The sequence below is a fragment of the Talpa occidentalis genome, unplaced genomic scaffold (genome assembly GCF_014898055.3).
Source record: "Talpa occidentalis isolate TD23 unplaced genomic scaffold, MPIMG_talOcc4v2.1 talOcc4.4, whole genome shotgun sequence".
In the NCBI taxonomy this organism is placed as follows: domain Eukaryota; kingdom Metazoa; phylum Chordata; class Mammalia; order Eulipotyphla; family Talpidae; genus Talpa; species Talpa occidentalis.
In genome coordinates, this window is record NW_023604295.1 from 135300946 (window position 1) to 135321619 (window position 20674).

A 20674-nucleotide genomic window follows, 5' to 3' on the forward strand; every position below is an offset into this window, starting at 1 on the left:
TAGTATACATGGGAAATATTCCAAGAAATGTTATATAAGATATACAACCTCTGGGCTGTTTCATAACATAAATACTCCTCACTTTGTAAGGTATTCCATGAACTTCATTAAGAACTCTAACATTATTAGCCAAGGACATATTTGAACTGGAATCAAAGGATCTCTCTGATCCCAGATTTCCTTACTCTATATCTGAGACTTTTTCTTAATTGATTTTGTAGAAAATCATTTAGCAAAACATGATATTACATAAGATTTCTGTTTTTTCTAAGTCTTATTTCACATTCTGATCCTGTACGATAAATTCACAGAAATTTAAATGTGATAAAATTCACCTTTATATATGCACACATCTTTTCAAATAAATAACACAGGAAAACTCCCTAAACCTAGAGAAAGAGCTAAGTATACAAATTCATGAAACTAAAATACACCTGGTTACCTAAATGTAATCAAGACACATAGTCACAAAATTTCTAACAGTTCAGCACAAAGAAAGAGTATTGTAGCTGGCTGAAGAAAAGAGGCAGATAACCTATAAAATCCTAGTCAGGCTTACATTTGACTTCTCAGAGGAAACACCACAGACAAGAAGAAAATGGAATGAGTCATTCAAAATATTTAAGATCTAAACTGTGGGCCTCCCCAGTGGCGCAGCGGTTGAGCACTGGGTTGCGGAGCTGCCCGCAGCCTCTGCGGCGCTGGTTCGATCCCCGGCTGTTCCCCGGCCACCAGAGGAGGGTCCCACATGGCGTGCAGACCTCTCCTGCCACCCGCTGCTCCCCTCAGCAGTGTACTTCGGTCCTTCTGCCTGCTCTGCTCCCCGCTCTGGCTCTGGTGAATTTTCTCACCCTCCCGCACTTCTGACTGTACCCAGTGCTTGTATAAATAAATAAATAAATCTTAAAAAAAATCATAAAAAAAAAAAGATCTAAACTGCCCTCCAAGAATACTACACCCTGTAAGACTCTCCACATATGAGGGGTAAATAAAGGCACATATGAGTGGTAAATAAAGAAATCAAATGCAAAAAATAAAACTAAACAATTTATGTGAAGCCACACAATGAGAATACTGATTTAAAAATCTATTACAAAAAGATTTATGCATGCCCACGTTCATAGTGGCATTATTTACAATATCCAAGTCATGGAACCAAGGTAAGTGCCCAACAACGGACAACTGGATAAAGAAATGGTGGACTATATACTCAGTGGAGTAATACTCAGCTTTTAAAAACATGACATAGTGTCTTTGGGGACAAAATGGATGGATCTGGTGGTAATTATGTTAGATTAAATAACTTTCAAAAGTGAAAGACAGATACCAGATGGTTTCATTTATTTGTGGGAGATAAATAACAAAAGGAAACAAATTGGCAAGGCATAGCAAAATATAATTTTTAGAGTCTGTGAAAAATATATCAGCTATCACAGAGAGGAGGGGCTAGGGCATGGGAGGGACAGAGCATTGGCACACAGTTTTGGTAGTGTGTGAATGAAGCATGTACACATATGGGGATTGGAGATGTACCTCCCCCAAATGTATAAACAATGGACAAAAAAAAAAAAAAAAACAGAAAAAGGATATCAGAATAGAGTTTAATTGGGTAGAAAGTTTGACTAAGAGACATAAGGCAGTTTTCTCAGTGGTCAATAATTGTGTATCTTGATAGGACTGTAGGTTATAGGAGTGTTTGCATCTGTAACAACTGGTGAGTTTTATTAATGTAAATCATACTTTTATGATTTAATGTAAATCATACTTTTAACAAAGAATTAACAAATAAAAACTGCATAAGAAACATCAAGGTTGAGTCATTAGTTTCGACTGTCTCTGTTTCAAGAAGCTAACCCCCTAAAATGGTTTGCTGAGGGAAGGGCTCCATATGCACCAGTTCTGCTTTAACCAGTGGACATTGCTCATCTTTTGCAAGTTGGCCCCATTTATGTATATTTTCCTGGTATTTTAACTTTGTTCATTCTCAAATGTGTCCCAATATAGAAAATAAATAATATGGTCACATTAGAATTAATTAGCCACAAGAGAAAGCAAAACCCCAGTTTCTTTGATGGAAATAGCTTGGCATTATCCTCAAAATACTTCATGCAATTTGTATGACAATCATGTTCCTGTTTACTAACTGCTAATCCCTAGTGCTCATTATCAAAACATACCTCCTGAGGTATTCTTTTACTTTGTTCCCTAGTCAACATTCTTTTTGTTTCTATTAATGTATACTTACAAATCTTTACTCAACTGAAATGAACTTGCCCTAAAATCCGAATCTGACGAATAATTATTGGAGACAGATCACCAAGTTGTTTAAACAAAGTCAATTCAAAGCACTGTTAACATCTTTTCTGTGAGCCAGCTTTTCCTGTGATATTGAATATTGTACCTAGTTGACAGTATATTAGAGTCACTTGACAAATGGAACCAAAATGTAGTATTTGAACAACAACAACAAAAGTTTGTTTTCTTGTTTCCTGCTAATGGAGAAGAGCTTTGTTACTCTCCTATATTAACTCAGATTGAAGGTGTCCCTGTCATATTCATTATATAAATTCCAAGAACCTGTTGGGCATTACCATTCAAGATAGCTAGAATGGGGAAACAAAAATGAAATAAGGGGCTTCCCTGGTGGCGCAGGGGTTAAATACAGCACTATCAAGCTATCACCAGCCAATGCAGCAAGAATTCGATTCCCTAGATAGCCAGGGAGGTGACCCACATGGCACAGCAGACCTCTCCTGTCTTGCCTGCTGCTCCCCTCAGCAGTGTATTTCAGTAGATCCACCTGTTCTGGTCCCTACTCTGTCTCTGGTGAATCCTCTCACCCCCCACACCTCTGGCCTGTACCCCAGCTCTTATATGCATAAATAAATAAATCTTTAAATTATGAAATAAGACACATGGAAAATAAATAATAGGAGTTGTAGGGTAGGTTTTTAGAGGGTTCACGTTACTTCTGCTCACTTTATATTATCTAAAACTTAATCAGGTATAGCCAGTTAGCAGAAGGGATCGTTAATGTAGTCTTGATGTATGCCAGGAAGGAGAGAAGAAACATGGATTTTGGCATAGAGCAGTCTGCCACATGTGGTGATAACATTCTTATTGGCCTATTTAATTCTCCTGTTTCCTTTAGTAATATCATAGAATATAATTTTAGTAAAATATATCATATCATGTTATCTTGCACCCTAAAACTTTACCTGCTAAATTCCCTGCTAAATTTATGATATAGTTCATATTTGGATTGGTAGACTATGAGGCCCTCTTTGGCTCTTCATCAACCCTTTACACATTGGGCAACTCAATGACGCTGGCTTTCTCTTTATGCCTTAGAACTAAATTAGTTGATCCATAGTTAAATGGTTTTACCCATTCCACCTTTTATAATTTTATCAGCAATAAGCAAAATGTCCAACAGAATGGTTTAAAGAAAAAGGGATTTGTTTATCTCATGCAACACAAATTTAACGGTAGGGTGCCTAGAATTGATCTGGTGGCTCCATTGTATCCTAAAAGACTCGGAATCCTTGTAATGCTATACAATCACATTTTGTGACCCTTGTTTATCCTTATAAAGAAAAAATGGCTGCTCTGTCTAGCATCATAACCACAACCAGGCAGGAATAAAGAGGAAATTCCCAGAGTCTTTTTCTGTAAGCATTTATCTACATGTTCTGACAGGAAAGCATCACTCTCATCCCTCCATCATATTGGCCATAAATATGGTCACATTGGCACCTCTAGATGGAGGGAAGATTGGACTTTTAGCTTTGCAATGGTAGAAGCAGGAACAAAATGCATTGTAAATAGTTTTTGGATCACCAATTCACAGCACCTTCCAAATCTTCAACCTTTATAACATGTTTTCTGTTTGTCATTCAGTTTTAGATTAAATGCCACCTCTTCAGAGAGGCTCTCTGTGGGTGTATTTTCCATTTTTAACTTGCTGTGTCCCTAAAGGACTGACCTTTGCAGACTGTCTCAATTGAATTCCCTGTCCTTTAACTTTGGCCCTTGAGAGATTTTGTAGAATGACAAAAAGACTGATCTTGGGTTATTCATCTCCTATCTCCCTCCCTGCCTATGATCCAATGTTCTTTTTCCTAATGGCAATCAGCTCCTATTACCCACCTTGCATAATGAGCTCTGTTCCCTCTAAATGCCTCTACAGAAATAGAGGTGCTAATGCCTCCTTAGTTCTTAGCTCCAAGGAACGGACCCAACCCTTGATGACCCACACATTTCTTCATAAACAGACTCTTCATTTAACTTCGCTGAATTGTCTTCTCTGAGTCAGTCACTTATATCTTGATTCATATATTTTTAAGCTACAATAACTGAAGTAGGTCTCAAGTATCTTTCAGTCTCATCACCTTTTTGAATCACCTGCATAGGATATACCACTACCTACCACTTTTAATTATGTATATACTGTTCGCACACCCTCCCCAATATACTGTAGGCTCTTTGAGAGTAGGTACCATGTCTGTTTTGCTCAGTTTTATTTCAAGTACTTAGAATACTGCCACCTACTATTTATTTATTCAAGATTTGTTGAATGAGTAGTAAGAACTAAATTTACATTTATTGATTTGCTATTGACTGGAGCACCTTATTCTCAATTATCCCAACCCTTCATATATTTAGCTCATCTTCATGCCTCCTATAGCTTCACCAAGAACATCTCTAGATACCAAGTGTATCTGTGGTTGAAGTCTTCCCTTTTCCTGGACTTCCAAAGTCCTGCTTATCAAAAAAAAGTAGTATGCCAACTTCTTATTTCTATTTAAATCCTTTCCATGAAGATTTCTAAATTAATTCCTTTGGCCTACAGTGACATTAGATTGAATTATCTTTGGTCATTTAAACTAATGCCAACTAATGAATCTGCTTTAGGATAAGAAAAAGCTATATATCAGGATTGCAGATGATGAATGACACAAAGAATATCTGTATCTTTACCTCCTTGTTGTAGACAAAGTGATTCTTTTTTTTAAAGATTTATTTATGCAAACAAGAACTGGGGTACAGGCCAGAGGTGTGGGGGGGTGAGATGATTCACCAGAGACAGAGCAGGGAGCAGAACAGGCAGATCGACTGAAATACACTGCTGAGGGTAGCAGCAGGTGAGTCAGGAGAGGATGGCTGAGCCATGTGGGTAGCTCCCTGGCTGGGGATCCAACTTGTGGCTGCGGATTGCTTCATAGGTTGTGTCTCAACCCCTTGTGCCACCAGGAAAGTCCAACAAAGTGATTCTTTTTCTATTCTCACAATATATGCTGAAATAACTGAGTATGTCATAGTTCCAAATACTAACTCAAGGACTGCTTTCTTACATATTCAGGAAATAAGTAAACTTTCTATCATGCTTCTATGAGTAGTAATAAATTCATTTTCTGTCAGGGCAGTTTCTTCGCTTTTTTCACTGAAATAGTCTCATATCCAGAAATTAAATTTGTGGAGAGATTAAACTATACTCCAAGGAGTGAACAAGCAAAGCAAAAACAAATTGCAGAGTTTTGGATTGAGGGTGTGCATATCTGTTAAAAGACATAATCAAAATGTAATCAAATAGTTATAACATTTGAGATAATCATAACTCAGTTTATGTCTCCCAAATGAGAATTCATTTATCTTGTCATATTGTTAATATATTTTATCGCTCCATGTTTTGGGTGGAATGATTTTCCCAATTAGTAGTTTGAACATCAAATGATATCTTAAAAATAGAAATATATATGTATATTAATAATTTATATCTTCCACTTTCTCTATACACATACATATATATATATTTATTAAATACATTATAAAAATTATTTTGTTAAATTTGGAACTTTTCCTAACAAATGATAGGGAAGAAAACACATGGAAGGAGTCAATATTAGAGAGCTCAGACTCAGTTTAAATTTTTTCCCAAAAATAGGGGTATAAGAAATGATAATTGAATGTATTCGATATGTTTGTATTCATGAGGCAATGAACATTAAAGAGAGTGCTAAATAGCCCCAGGTGTATGTTAAAAATAATAAGTAGTTTCTGAGACAAACCAATATAGAGGGATAAAGATAAGAGTGAATTTTTATAAAATATTTAAAAGGTTTGCTCCACCTGTGATCAGTAGTTTCACTGCTTGATGTGTCTCATTCGATTTACCTTCTCTCTCCTCCACAATCGCATATTGCTTTTCAAGAAGGAATCATTTATATAATGGTGGGCAGAGAATGAATATGCTGTCCTGCTCACCTGCTGCCACAGTACAGCTTCCAGCAAGGTGCTCTCTGACTCTTGTCCCACTGTGATTTCAAAACATGAGATCAAAAAATAAGATTAAGAAAAAGCATCCCAAAGGAAATTAAAGAAGTAGAGAGAAAGAAATCGAAGCAAGAACTCGATATAGGATAATCTGTTTTTACCTTTGGTGCCTCTCCAGGGAATTCAAAACTTAAAATAATATTGAATTTTGAAGTAAATGGTTACTTTCAAAATCACAACTCCATTCAATTTAGAATGACGATTGGCTATATATTTAGTCTGTGAATGTGTATTGCTCTCAATTCCTCTTTTTACTGAATTACTATATTCCTTTTTGAGTGTCAATGTTTTGCTAGCACCATATTTTGAATGCACATGAAAATTTAAACTCACTGAAGTTTTTATCATGTAACTTTGGAGGAAGTCATTAGCAGTGTTACTGATTAAAGGATTACTTCATTTTTTTTTTTTTTTTTTTTTTTTTTGCAGGAGGGGCAGTTCATCATATCCCCTCTTCTCTCTCTGATTCACTCCTAGTCATGATCTTCGATTTTACAAGTGTGAATATAATGTGTTTGAATAGAAGGTAATCAACTTAAGTTGCATGTTGCTTGTGGAATGCACCACATTTCATAGTTTATGGAGGTCAAAAGGGAGAAAGACATGCTCCATCTATTACATACTTTAAGTTCAACCACTGAAGAAATAGGGACCAAAGGACAACAGAATTTGCCAGTTTCACTGAGCACTGGCTCTCAATGTAGGAGTGTCAAGGAGCTGAGTAGAAAGTATACCAGGATATCTTTTCCCAGTCTTTTCATAACATGGATGTTCCTATTGTAAATGATAATAAAGGGAATTGAATACTGTCTCTCTACATATATTTTAAAAGTTTTTGGGCACACAGAAAGCAGAAAAGTATCATAATAGAAAAATGAACCAGAATTACATATTTTTATAATATATAAATGTATATTTATATATAATGTATATAAATAAATACATATACATGATATATGATATATATATTATATATGTACTAATAATATTTTCTCAGAGAAAAAAGAAGTTTAATCATGACATGTATATCCACATGACTGAACAACTCAACCCATGTGGCTTCAGATGCCATCTTAAACAACAATGTTAATAGAATCTTTAATACAAAGAAATCTATAACAGGTAAGAAAATCAAATAGATATAGCCCTTCACCCAAATATAATCCTTCTTCATATTTTGGAAAGTATTCTTTTCAAAGTATTCTTTCTGATCAGTCCATACTTATCAACTAAGCTATTAATTTTTCTCCCAGATGTTAGAGGATTTTTCAACTCTTCCTTCAACTCCTTTTCCACCTTATTAAACAATGGAGTTAGACATGGGGAGAATCAGAGCTACTGATTAACTTAGCCACAGGTCCATATCTGACATAACAGAACTGTATTTCCTGCTTCACTAGAACCAATTTTCCCCAATATCCCCCATGATGTCCTGAGCTGTTTTTGTTTTTACTGAAAGATCAGGAAGTTTTCAGAATAACAGTGTAGGAGCTTCATTTGTTCATTTTCTTGTATCATAATACTGGAAAGGTTGCAGAATCATATTTCACTGTCCACATTCAAGCATTTAGTATTGGTGTTCAACCCACTTCACTAAGGAAACTGACAGAAAAATCTAAGCCCTGAGTCTAGCTCTGTGGGCAACAGCCAAATGCAAATGTAGACTTTCACTGGGCATTGCACTCTGTAGGGATTTCCTCTTTGGGAGAGGTAAGTAAAGAGATCTAGGCGCCTTTCATCATTTCAGCTGAAAGAGCTAGTTTCTAAGTTATTGGTTTATCAGTGTCCTCAGAAACAACAAAGAAACAAACAAACAAAACCAATAAAATACTAAAGCTCTGAGAACAGTCCATATAAAAAAGATAAGACACAATAAGTGTTGGTGAGGATGTGGAAAAAAAGGAACTTTTGTTCATTTTTTGGTAGGGATGTAGACTGGTCCAATCCCTATGGTAAAAAAGCATGGAGGTTTCTCAAAATATTAATCTACCATATGGTCCAGCAATTTGAATCCGGGGTATCCACCCAAAAAACACAAACACACTAATTCAAAGGGATATGTTCACTCCAGCACTATTTACCATAACCAAGTTATGGAAACAACCTAAGTGCCCAAAAACAGAAGATGTGGTATATACACACAATGAAATACTACTCACCTATATTAACAAAAAAGATTGTCATTGGTGACACCTTGGATGGAGCTGGAAGGGAATATGCTAAGCAAAATAAATCAGAAGAAAGATAAATACCAGATGATTTCACTCATATGAGGAATGTAGAGAAACAGTCAAAGAAAAAAAAGCAAACAAACCCTAGAAATCTGACTATAGAATTGTGACTACCAGATGTGTAGGGGTGCTGGCAGAGGGGGCCAAGGGAGCAAATGGACTATAGTGGAGGACTAGGGGTGTCATGGTACCAGGTGGTAACACACCTGAAGAGGACAGAACCAGTACCTCTTAATCATGTACAGTGTTGGTAAACCAATGTTACCTCATAATAACAATTAATGACACACAAAAAATTGAGATTTAGAACAGAGGCAAAAAAAAAAAAAATGTGTCTTTATTTTTCTCAACACAACCAGTAGCTGGGAGACCTTAATTTTTAGTAAAATAACTAACGCTTTCATTGAGAGGAGGAATAGGCAAGGGAAGTGACTAGTATTAGGGATATTTAAAGACAATATTAGGCACAATAAGGTAAGTCTAAAATACAGAACAGTGAAAGAACCATGCCACCTATGTTTTTTATGTAATGTGTCATCTTTGCAAGATGTTCTTAGAAATGTGTTTTTTTTTTTTAGATTTATTTATTTATTTATTTATACAAGAACCGGGGTATGGGCCAGATGCGTGGGAGGGTGAGAGGATTCACCAGAAACAGAAAAGGGAACAAAACAGGCAGACTGATGAAATACACTGCTGAGGGGAGCAGTGGGCGAGACAGGAGAGATCTGCCATGCCATGTGGGACCCTTGCCGGCTGGCTGGGATAAACCGGTGCTGCAGAGGCTGCAGACAGCTTTACAGCACTGTGCTCAACCACCTGCACCACCAGGGGAGGCACTAGAAATGTGTTTTTAAACCATGTTACTCTTAGCACACTGCCTGCCGCAGACAGTCACAGAGAATGGAAAGATGGCTAAGTGATTTCAGGCATAGGTAGAATTTTGCAGGAATGCATTTTGCGTGATGAAAAATTGATTATAATCTGATTTTTGTCTCCAAGGAGATTACATACAAATTTGTACATAACTGAATTGTAAGTACTTTATAGAAAACTTATGGTGAAACTATCATTGTTTCAGAATTCACAGCTATGGAATGAATGAACAGAGAAATTGAACATGGAAAAGAAAATCAAGATTACTGAGCAACTACTAAGTGGCAAACATCAGGCAAAGTGGTCAATGTTCTGTTTCTTAGCTAATTAACAAATAAACTTACCATGCCTCACTTTGAAAGTAAGAAGACTGAGTCTCAAAATGGTTTAGCAAATTACACAGGGCCACACAGGTACCATGAAACAGTAGTGATTCTTAATCTAAGACTTTGTGATACCCTAATCATCATAACAAACCTAGGAAATTGCAACTAGAAAAAAAAAATCAGCATAAACTATTAAGGCAAGTGCGATACAGCACTGTGGAAAAATCAAGACATACTGAGTTATGGTGGACTATCTTCATTAATGCTCCGCAATCTGGGCTGCAAAGCAGTTAAGTATTTATAGCTCTATTGATATGGCATCTTTTAAGTTTTTTTCCTTGTAAGTGTTCAGAATCTAAAATTGCTACTACGGAGTTACAGAGAAAAAGGCGCATTTTTTCTTTGCTTGATTATGAGAAATGCGTTGCATCATTTTAGTTGCTGTCAATTAAACACAAATGAGGCCATGATTTTTAAATCTGCAAAATCACATTCTTAATAGGGATATGAGCTTCTTATTCTCATCTTTGACGTAGTTTAATTGATACATAACAAAATTAAAATAAATCTGTGGGACACAGTGAAGTGAGCTGTGAGTTAATTGTAAAAATGAAATATCTTTCTCATGGAGTCTCTCTTGTAACAGACTTGATGACAAGTACTTTATTAACTTCACGGATATGTACAGAGTTAAACCCATAATTAAAATATTCATTCACAGAATCAACTTATTTATATGCAGCTCCCATTGTCAAGCTTAACATTCATTAAATTGAGAACAATACATATGAGTATTACAGCAGAATTCACAACATGATTCAAAAGTTACTGTGGGATTATATAGTCATATAGAGAGGTTTTTAGATAAAATTGGAAGAGGAAGCTGATTCTTATATTTTATGCTTTAATTGTAAATGAAGAGAAGATAAATTACATAACACTTCCTCCAAAAGCAGATGCATTTTGGAAGCTGTTACAGCATAAATGCACATATTTTCTAAAGTAATGATATTTAAGTGTGTTTTATTATTGTTATATACTTACACTAGATACTGGTATCTTAAATCCATTACAGACAAATAATTATTTTTCTTTATGACATATACTATTGCTGTTGTATGTACAGACATCATAAAAATTGGAAAAATAAAATGTGTTTACTAATTTAATATTTGTTGTTTTTTTTTTTTTAAAGATTTGTTTATTTATACAAGTACTGGGTACAGTCAGAAGCCCAGGAGGGTGAGAGAATTCACCAGAGCCAGAGCAGGGAACAGAATAGGCAGAAGGACTGAAGTACACTGCTGAGGGGAACAGTGGGCGGCAGGAGCCATCTGCGCGCCATGTGGGACCCTCGCCCGGCGGCCGGGGATCGAACCGGCGCTGCAGAGGCTGCAGGCAGCTTCACAGCCCAGCACTCAACCACTGCACCACCAGGGGAGGACCCTAATATTTGTTAATTAGTTATTTGATAGTTATTTTCTATTTAGCTCAAGTGATCCAGAAGTAACTAGAATTCAACTCAATATTTTAAGATGATTCAAAGAAACATTTGCTAATTTCTCTATGATAAAATATAAATCAATTGATATTCAAGTACAAATTACAATATTTAATAATATCGCAATATGTGCCCTTTAGTTTGAGATAGTTATCTAGCCTGATTTGCTGCAAGAATTTGAGATTCAAAACTACAAAAATAGAAGAAAATAAAAGAAAATATATTTTTTCAATTGTACGTGGAACACTGTCAGTATAGATCACATGCTATGATACAAAACAAGTCTCAATCAATTTAAGACGACTGTAATTATGTCAAGCGTTTTTTTCACAATTGTATAAAGTTAGAAATCAGGGTCTTCCTGGTGGCGCAGGGGGTTGAACACTGCACTGAGAAGCTGTCCACAGCCTCTGCAGCGTGGATTCAATCCTGGCCGGCTGGGGAGAAACCCACATGGCACAGCAGACCTCTCTGGGTTGATGCAAAAGGAATGATTAGGAAAAAGTTTTAGTAATACAGGTTTATCACAAGAAACAAGAAAAATCTTAAATAAATGATTTAATAGTGCTAAAAGAACTAGAAAAGATGGAGCGCAAAGTCAGTAGAAGGAAGAAAATAATAAAAACTCAGAACAGAACAAAAATAAATGAAATAGAAACCAAACAGACAATGCCGAAGATGAATAAAATGAAAAGCTGGTTTTCTGAGAATAAACAAAATTGACAAGTCTGGCTCAAATCAGTAAGAATAAAACAACTCAAATAAATAATACTGCAAATGAAAGAGAAGTCATAAAAAATTGATAATACAGAAATAAAAAGGGTTATAAGACTACTATGAACATCTGTGTGCCAACAAAATGGAAAACCTAGAAGAAATGGATGAATTCCTTGAAATGGCATAACCTACCAAGACTGACTCATACAGGAACAGAAAATCTGAACAAACTTATCACAAGTAGAGAAACTGAAATATCACCCTCCTGCTTAAAATAGAGTCCAGAACCAGATGATATCACTGGTGAATTTTACCAAACATTCAGTGAAGATCTAATATCCAACTTCACAACATCTTCATAAAACTGAAAACAAGGGGCCATTTCTAATTAATTATATGAGGGCAGCTTTACTGTGATAACAAAACCAGACAAAGATATCATACACAAAAAAATAAATTACAGTTCAATACTTCTGATGACCATTGATGCAAAAATCCTCAAAAAATATTAGTAAATCAGATGAAACAATACATTACCAAGATAATAAACCATGATCAAGTGAGATTTATACCAGGGATGCAAGGATGAAATACCATATGCAAATTCATCAATGTGACACACTGCATGAACAAAATGAAGGATAAAATATGTGATCTTCTCCATAGACAGAACAAAAGCCTTTGATAAGATTCAGCATCCATTTATAATAAAAACTCTCAGTAAAGTAGGTATAAATGGAACATACATGGATACAATAAAACCTAGATATGATAACCCCATAACTAATGTTATATTTAATGGTGAAAAATTGAAGTGTTTATCTTTAAGACAAGGAAAGGAACAAAGAGGCCCTCTCACACCACTATTATTTAACATACTAATGGGTAATTTTAATATTCCCTAAGAAAGAACCATTATTATCAAACTTTTGAGTTGAAGTAATCCTTTAAGTTCTTAATATTTACTGAGGTCTCCATAGGTTTTGTTAATGTAGTTTATATCTTTTGATATAATTTTTATAAATTTTAGCTATAAAATTTTTATCAATTTACTTCAAAAAACACTAATAAACCCCCTAAAAGTGAACATAAATAAAAATACTTTCATGGAATAAAATATTTCTTTTTTTTTAAAAAGATTTATTTTTTATTTATACAATAGCTGGGGCACAGGCCAGAGGTGCAGGAGGGTGAGAGGATTCACCAGAGACAGAGTTGGGAGAAGAATAGGCAGACAGACCAAGGGGAGTAGCAGGCAAGTCAGGAGAGGTCTGCCGTGCCATGTGGGTAACTCTCTGGCCAGCTGGGAATCAAACCCGTGCTGCAGAGGCTGTGGAAGACTTCACGGCACCGTGCTCAACCCGCTGTGCCACCAGGGAGGCCCCATGGAATAAAATATTTCTCAAAACCACACAAAATTCTCATGAGAAGAGTGATAGGCAATATATTTGCATTTTGCAATTGTCTTTCTCTTTTATCAAAATAAAGTTGGATTCCTACAGCTGAATGTTTCTCTCAAAAATTTCATAAAATCCTTTAGTCAAGAAACTATTTTTTCAAGTTATATCCCCAGAGGCAGTACAGAATAGATTGTCAATATACCTTTTGTGAATGAATGAATAAATCAATGCAATCATGTATTCAGGCATATTGCTTTTGTTTTTGAAGACTGACCTTGACAAGATAACTCAATGTACCCTTCAGCTTTCCTGCCTCTTGAATTGCACTCTCCTGACTTGAAATCTGATACTAGCTTAACAAAAGCACAAGGCTCTTACATTTGATTGGAATTCTAAAATACTTCCACCCTTTGTTTGATTTTGACCTGTCTATGGGAAGAACAAAGTGAGCTGAGTAGGCATAAAATGGTAATCTGTTGATTGGTAATTATTTATTGTGGAAGAATTCATTGTGTTAAATTTACTTTCTTATCACGTTCCCAAATGCCAGGTGACAGTATAGTGATTAGGACCATCTTACTGTTTAGCCTTGCAGAACTAACTGTAGGAGAATTCTCATATATTCAAAGGTATTGTGAAACATACTTAAACATGACAAATGTATCATTAAACATCTTGTCCATTTCATCCTTATTTTATTTTGTTTTGTTTCCCAAACTGTAAATAGATCATCTACATCAACTGCCACCCTGTTTTCAAATAATGAAAAGACTAATATCATTTTCAGAAAATAAACTTGATAGAAGTTACAGACATTTTATATATACACCTATGAAGTTTCTAAGAGATTACTTCTGAAAAAATTCAATTTGGTGGATTTTTTTTAACATTACTTTTTTATGAAAAAAATATTTTCTAAGGACAATACTTACTTTGCTCTTATGAAATTCAGCTGAGGAATACACATGTGGTTGTGTTAAATTAAACCAGAAAGTGTTTCTTCTGAAGTTCCAGCTTTCAGTGCACAAATGAACTAAGTCCAGAATTGGTGTTTTCTAAATGAAGGTGAAAGAAGTTTATTACTCTCCATAATACCTACATGTTTATTACCTACAAGTTTATTACTCTCCATAAACCTTGCAGAACAATGCTATAGGAAACAAATAAATTAAGGTAAGTTTGCTTCTTTACCATTTATCTTTCCAATTCAGAGTGAGAATTTGAACTGAGGGCAAGTTACAATCCATTGTCAATTCATTTGTTTCTGAAATATCCTTACCAAATTTACCCAATGAAAGGTGTATGGGTAATGTATTTTGAACATAACACAGAATACAGCACAAGAACATAACATAAACTTTATTCATACTCTATAAGTATTTTTAATTGAAATATTCAGTTTCATTTCAAAGTATGTAACAAGACTGTTAAATGAATCTGAACATTCTAAAAATGTCATCTTTGGATTTACGTTGAAAATGACACATAGCTCAAAAAATAATATAACATCTAATACAGAATCATGTGTTTTCTGAGAGGCCAATAATTAAAGTAATAATTACTATTATATAGAAGTTCCTTAAGATGTTCTTATTTGAACTCGTTCTACTGTTCATTTGGCCCTTCTTTCACATAGAAATTATTACTCATTTATTAGTTAAATAGATAAAATTATATTTCAATATTTTGAAACAGCAAATTCAGTGACTAATACCAGTTGTTACAAATCTTATTACTAATTTCAAGGATAAGCAATGCAGTAAATAAGACAAACCAGAGTAATCTATGATATCTCAGATGGGTCTTTAAGTCCTACATAGTCACATCAGATCTATTATCTCCTACCTCAGAAGAATACATGAACTCTAAATGTAAGAATTGATGAGTTTCTCAGGAATGTTTCAGTTAAACATTCAGTTAAACATAAAATATCTCAATATACATATATTTTAATATGAATGTTGTTTATTCATGTGTTATTTTCTAGAGATTCAGGATTCATAGATTCTTTGCTTATTTACTACAATTAACCTTTAAAAAGAATACTTATTTAAAAACATATTGTAGATAAGACCTCTTTGACCTGAGGAATATTACAGGTCTATTTAAGTGGAAGTCCTAGCAACAAGTGCTCAGGTGCATGCTTTTCTATCCTTTTTGCCACGGGATACTGTATATCCTCCAGTAAGGTGGGTGAATAAATCACAAACCAGATGCTTAAACTCCTTCCTTTCATCACCTCAGGCATTTTTTTTTATTTTGCCTGATCCTCTGTGCTAGTCTTAAATTTAAATTTACATGTTTATAAGACACGGATACAGGTGCCTACAAATCATAATTTAACAACTGACTTTGAAAAAGTATATTCAAAAGGGTCCTGTAGGCATCATTTTAACCTCGTCTTCTGTAGCTAAATTCAACTAGCTCTCAATATAGCAACATTACTCAGTGGGAAAGAAAATCTACTCTTTTCCAAAACTTATTATATCTGTCTTGAAGTGGGACTGGAGAGAAGTGTGAGCTAGTTTGTTATTATCATCTTTGTGGTAAACAGTATTTCTGCTAAGCTGGAATGTACAACTACAGAAGGGTAGAAAAATGAAACAGTAAGTGGAAAAAGCAGAAGATCATAGCACAGGGAAAAGAGGCCCTTAGAAGTCCATTACAACCACCGAGGGGAGAAATAATCCCATTTCCACCAAGGACACCAAGCACTATATTAGTACTCCTATCTGTCTCAGATCTGGTACTTAAGAAATAACCAATGCTGGGAAAAAATTCTGGAAATGTTCTTCCTGGAGAATGGAAAATAGGCTGTTGCTAAATGACATCTATGGTATTCATCTCAATAATTTTGAGTAAATGAGACACAAAGCACCCTCTGAGAATGTAACAGGTACAGGTCAGGTACAACTGTCTATCATAAGCCACATTTGTTATTCTGATTAATAATAACAGTTCATAAGCCATATTTGTTTTTCTGGTTAATTTTCAGATAATCTGAAGGAAATCTTTCCAATAAGTTAGACAGAGATGAAGCGATGAACAACAGTGACTGTGTGCTTGGAATAGTCATGGATAGTGATGGATCATTGCCGAGACAGCACCCTCAACAGGAAGAGAACCAGAAGGAAGTGCCTGTCCAGACTGTCGCTACTAGTCTGTGAAAGAAAATATAATTTATTTAGAGACAGTAGAAATGAAATTATAGTCTCAAAAAAGATAGATTTGGGTATGGTTAAGTAACCAAAAACAATTAACTCTACTCCACAGATTGCGAAAAGCATGTATAGGATGACTATGGCCCTCTAAGGTAGAACTGGGGTTAGAATATACTCAAGTGACATCATGGAACGTACACTATTTTCAGTGCACAATGTTTTTTCCAAAGGTATGAAACCCATTTCTGTGCAATGGCATATGTGATGGTTTGATCCTCTCTGTCCCACAGTGACAGGGCCATGTTAGGAGCTAGTCTAAAGGTACGGAATGGCTACTTTAAGCTTTTCATCCTGATGTAAAAGAATTGAAAATTCTCATAATGACAACATAATGACAAGACACAGCTGGAAATTGGTCTGGAGGGACAACATATATCCAAGTCAATGGATTAATAGGGTAATGACTTTAATGGAGAATCATATCTGTCAGCATGCTGAGAAAGGCTTATAATCTCACCCTGAAATATCATTGAATATTCCAATCACTCTGGGATGGCCTACATTGAAAGTTGACAGGAGTTTTGGAGTCAATCTAAGAACGAGCAATCACGGGAAGCCAGTGGTAAACCAAAATCATTGCAGGTTGTCACTGGACATTTTGGTTTTAATGTCCCCTGTATGAAAATAAAATTTATTTTACCAAAGGGCCAATTGGTTGCGACTGGACAAAGATAAAAAAATCCCTAGGGGATATTAAAGGAGATAGGTGTTTGGTGTTATTACCTAATGATGGGTGAAAGCTGCTGATTATAAAAACTATTTTATAGCGAATACTTTTATTTACAAACCAGATGGAATTCAGAATCGACAATATAATAGCTCCCAATCACACTGTGGTCCCTGGGAATATGTGGTATATAGGAAAGTTTGGTTTTGTTGGAAAGAAATGGGAAAAGATACTGTAATTATTCTGGAAGCCAACACAAGGATGCTGAACAAATTCAGAAAAGTCATGTGAAGGGAGTTGTTATGCAGTATGTCTGTAATATCATTTTTACTTTTACTGTGGTGTTATCCTGGCAAATAAACAGCCTGGATTATTTTTAATGGGCTCTTGCAATATTGGTGCCCCAAAAGTGATGAATAGAGGAAAAAAGAAATGTGTATGAAGGTTTGTTATTATTTACTGGAGTAAAATATATCATTTGTGTCCACAAATGTTGACAATAACAACACAAGTACACACAAACACACACACACACGTAGAAAAGGTTCCTCTATGAAACCACTGACTCTAGTTGCATAAAAATTTCAGAGAAAGTATTTTTTAGCTTAATATACCCATATCTATCGCAGGAAATAGGAAACTGTTCAGAACACAGCAAGAATAAGACACTTTTTTATGGCAGAACCAGTTTTAGTTCTATCAGTAGTAGTAGCCCTAATGGAAATATAAGGGTTAACAAACCAATTTAACCTTTCTAAATTAATTTGTTATATTACCTTCTATTGATCTTTTCTAATGCAAATGTATTGCTTGCAAAATACATCTGAGATTTGTTTGACCTCTTTATTGTTGTAGGATGTGGCAATTAATTTTTTATTGAGATTCCAATTAGCTTTCTGCTCTTACAATGTTTTACCTAGATCTTCCTTTAAAGTTCCCCAAAGGTTACCAGAGAAAGATCATCTAAGCATGACTGTATTAAAAGGTAGAAGTAAAGAAAACATTACTTATGTTGTGTACAAAATTGAGGTTACTATAGGTTAACTGAATCAGATTCCTTGAAGAGATAAAGATGCTCTAAATCATGAAGAATTAATCAGGAAATTCTAATTGAAAAACAGGACCACAGTAGTCTATTACAAAAGGGAGGAGAGTGACAAATTAGCACAACAGAGCAGAGCAATCAGAAAGAAATTTTATAGACCACTGGCAACACAACCCTTGTAAAAAGTGTTGTTACAAAGAAAAAAACAAAGGCGAAAGCCCTAAGGAGAAGGGCTATGATAGGACCACCCAAGGAGAGTCACTAACAAAAGAAAATTGAGTTCTGTAATTGGAGGTGGTCTGCATGTAAAATTTTCAGTTGTCCCTGCAGAAACCAAGACAGGAGGTGAAGCCTCAGTAATTACTGGGAGGACAAGGGAGAGAAAGGTTACAGGACATTACAGACACAACAGTGCAGAGAGAAGAGCTTTCAAGCACATCTCTCGAACAAGCCCAGCTAGTACCAACCATTCAGCTTAAAAATTTAAAAGTACTTTAAAAAGCTATTCTCTTTCTACTGCTGATCCACTGACATTTTCTGACCTTGAATAAAGGGAGGATGAGAAAGAGGCTGCAAAATAAGAAGAAAAAGGTAGGGCAATCTGGAAAAGTCCCTGTCATCGCAAATAAAACCACAGGGCATTGACAGTGAAAGAGAACACTGTTGAAGCCATTGAGGCATTTCAGCTTGATGTGGGGAGACTCATTTTTCTAGTAGCTGATCCCTCAACTTCAGAGAGCTTGGAAGAGAGAAGGGAGACAAGGGCTTGTGGCCTGTGAAAGCTCAAGGCTACCCTATTTTCATACCTAAATCTCTATCCTGGGGCCATTCAAAAATGAGAGACTGAATTGGATGAAAATGTAACCCAGATCAAGTTTTCATTAATTTGATTATCTTTAAATATACAAACATTAAGCTACTTTTGCTTGTAGTGAAAAGCATGAGCAGTTGATTATTTAAGCCTTTAATTTTGAAAAGAAAAAAAAATCTGATACAGTTTTTACATTCCCAACATGTCTCTGGTGATTCCTTTATATCTATTCTTATATCAGGAATACTGAGGTTGTTGTCATATAAAAAATTGGACCAGACTACATATTCATCATTGATATCACTGGAACATCAAAATCTAGCATACAAAAACATTAGTCCCAGCAGTTAGTCATTTGCCATTGTCACTAACTTATAAAGGTAACACTGCATTACTACACTGCTTGCTACAATGAGCTGCTTTTGGGCGTATTCCTCATTCTGTGAGAAGCCTGTCTCTTTTGAAATCTGGCTATATCTTTGAAAAAATTCTGGTGTCCTCAGGTTCTTCCACTTTTAATTACCCATCAATATGTAGATTAATGTAGCATATGTTGAGACTGGCATATAGTTCATAGCAATCTGTTAATCTCTTGGAAATTGTGAAGCCAAGATTAATAATAAAATATTTACTTTATAAAAGGATTTTAAAGAAATATGACTGACTGATATGTCCCTAGAGAATAAGGGATATTACATATTTTCAATTTGCATGTCTTTGAAGAGGGCTAAATGGAAAATACCATGACCAAGCAGAAGGTCTAGCTTCTCTTTCTTTTTTTCAAACATTTCTCATTATATTTCATTTTTTATACTTCTTTATATACTCTCACTGAGAACAGGTAGCATATCATCTATTTAGTAATGAAAGTTGTTATATAAATGTATTGGTTGTGACTTTATAATTAAAACATAAGTCTTATATTTAAGATTTGTAGCAAGACCTCTTTATAAACATGTCTGGCAAAAAAATAAATAAAATTTAAGCTCTTTGCACATCTTTGGTATCAGGTCCCTTTTCAGATGTATGGTGTACAAACATTTTTTCCCATTCAATGGGATGTCACTTAATTTTGGCTGTAGTTTTAGGTTTGATATAGCTTTTTAGTTTGATTCAGTTCCAGCTCTTTATAATCTCCTTTTTTTTTTTCTTTTGGAGGTGAGTCCTCAAAGATGTTTCTAAAGTTTAAGTCATAGAGTGTGTTCCCTAAGTTACCCATGTTTCCTTTTATATATTTTATGGTTTCTGGTTTTATATCCAGTTTATTACAGTACAACTTACAGTAGCCAAGATATGGTAATAACCTAAATGCCCCAAAACAGATGAATGTATAAAGATGTGGTATATATAGATATATATACAGTAGAATACTACACAGTGATAAAAAGAGATAAATCTGTGGCAACATGGAGCTGGAAGGAATTATGCTAAATGAAGTAAGTTGAAAGGTAAAAGGTAAATATTGGATGGCTTCACTTATATGAAGAATATAGACAAACCAAGCAAAGGGTCATGGAAAGAGACAAAACTTGCAAGCTGACCATAG

The 20674-nt window shown here is 35.0% G+C and overlaps 1 long non-coding RNA gene across 1 annotated transcript in view; it reads right to left on the reverse strand.

Annotated features, from left to right (window-relative positions):
* Positions 1-14326: 14326 nt before the first annotated feature.
* The window catches only part of LOC129146797 (uncharacterized), a 46900-nt gene continuing 40552 nt past the window's right edge, over positions 14327-20674 (reverse strand). The window contains exon 3 of the long non-coding RNA XR_008554029.1: positions 14327-14439. This is a non-coding gene — a long non-coding RNA (uncharacterized LOC129146797). The remainder of the gene's footprint in view (positions 14440-20674) is intronic.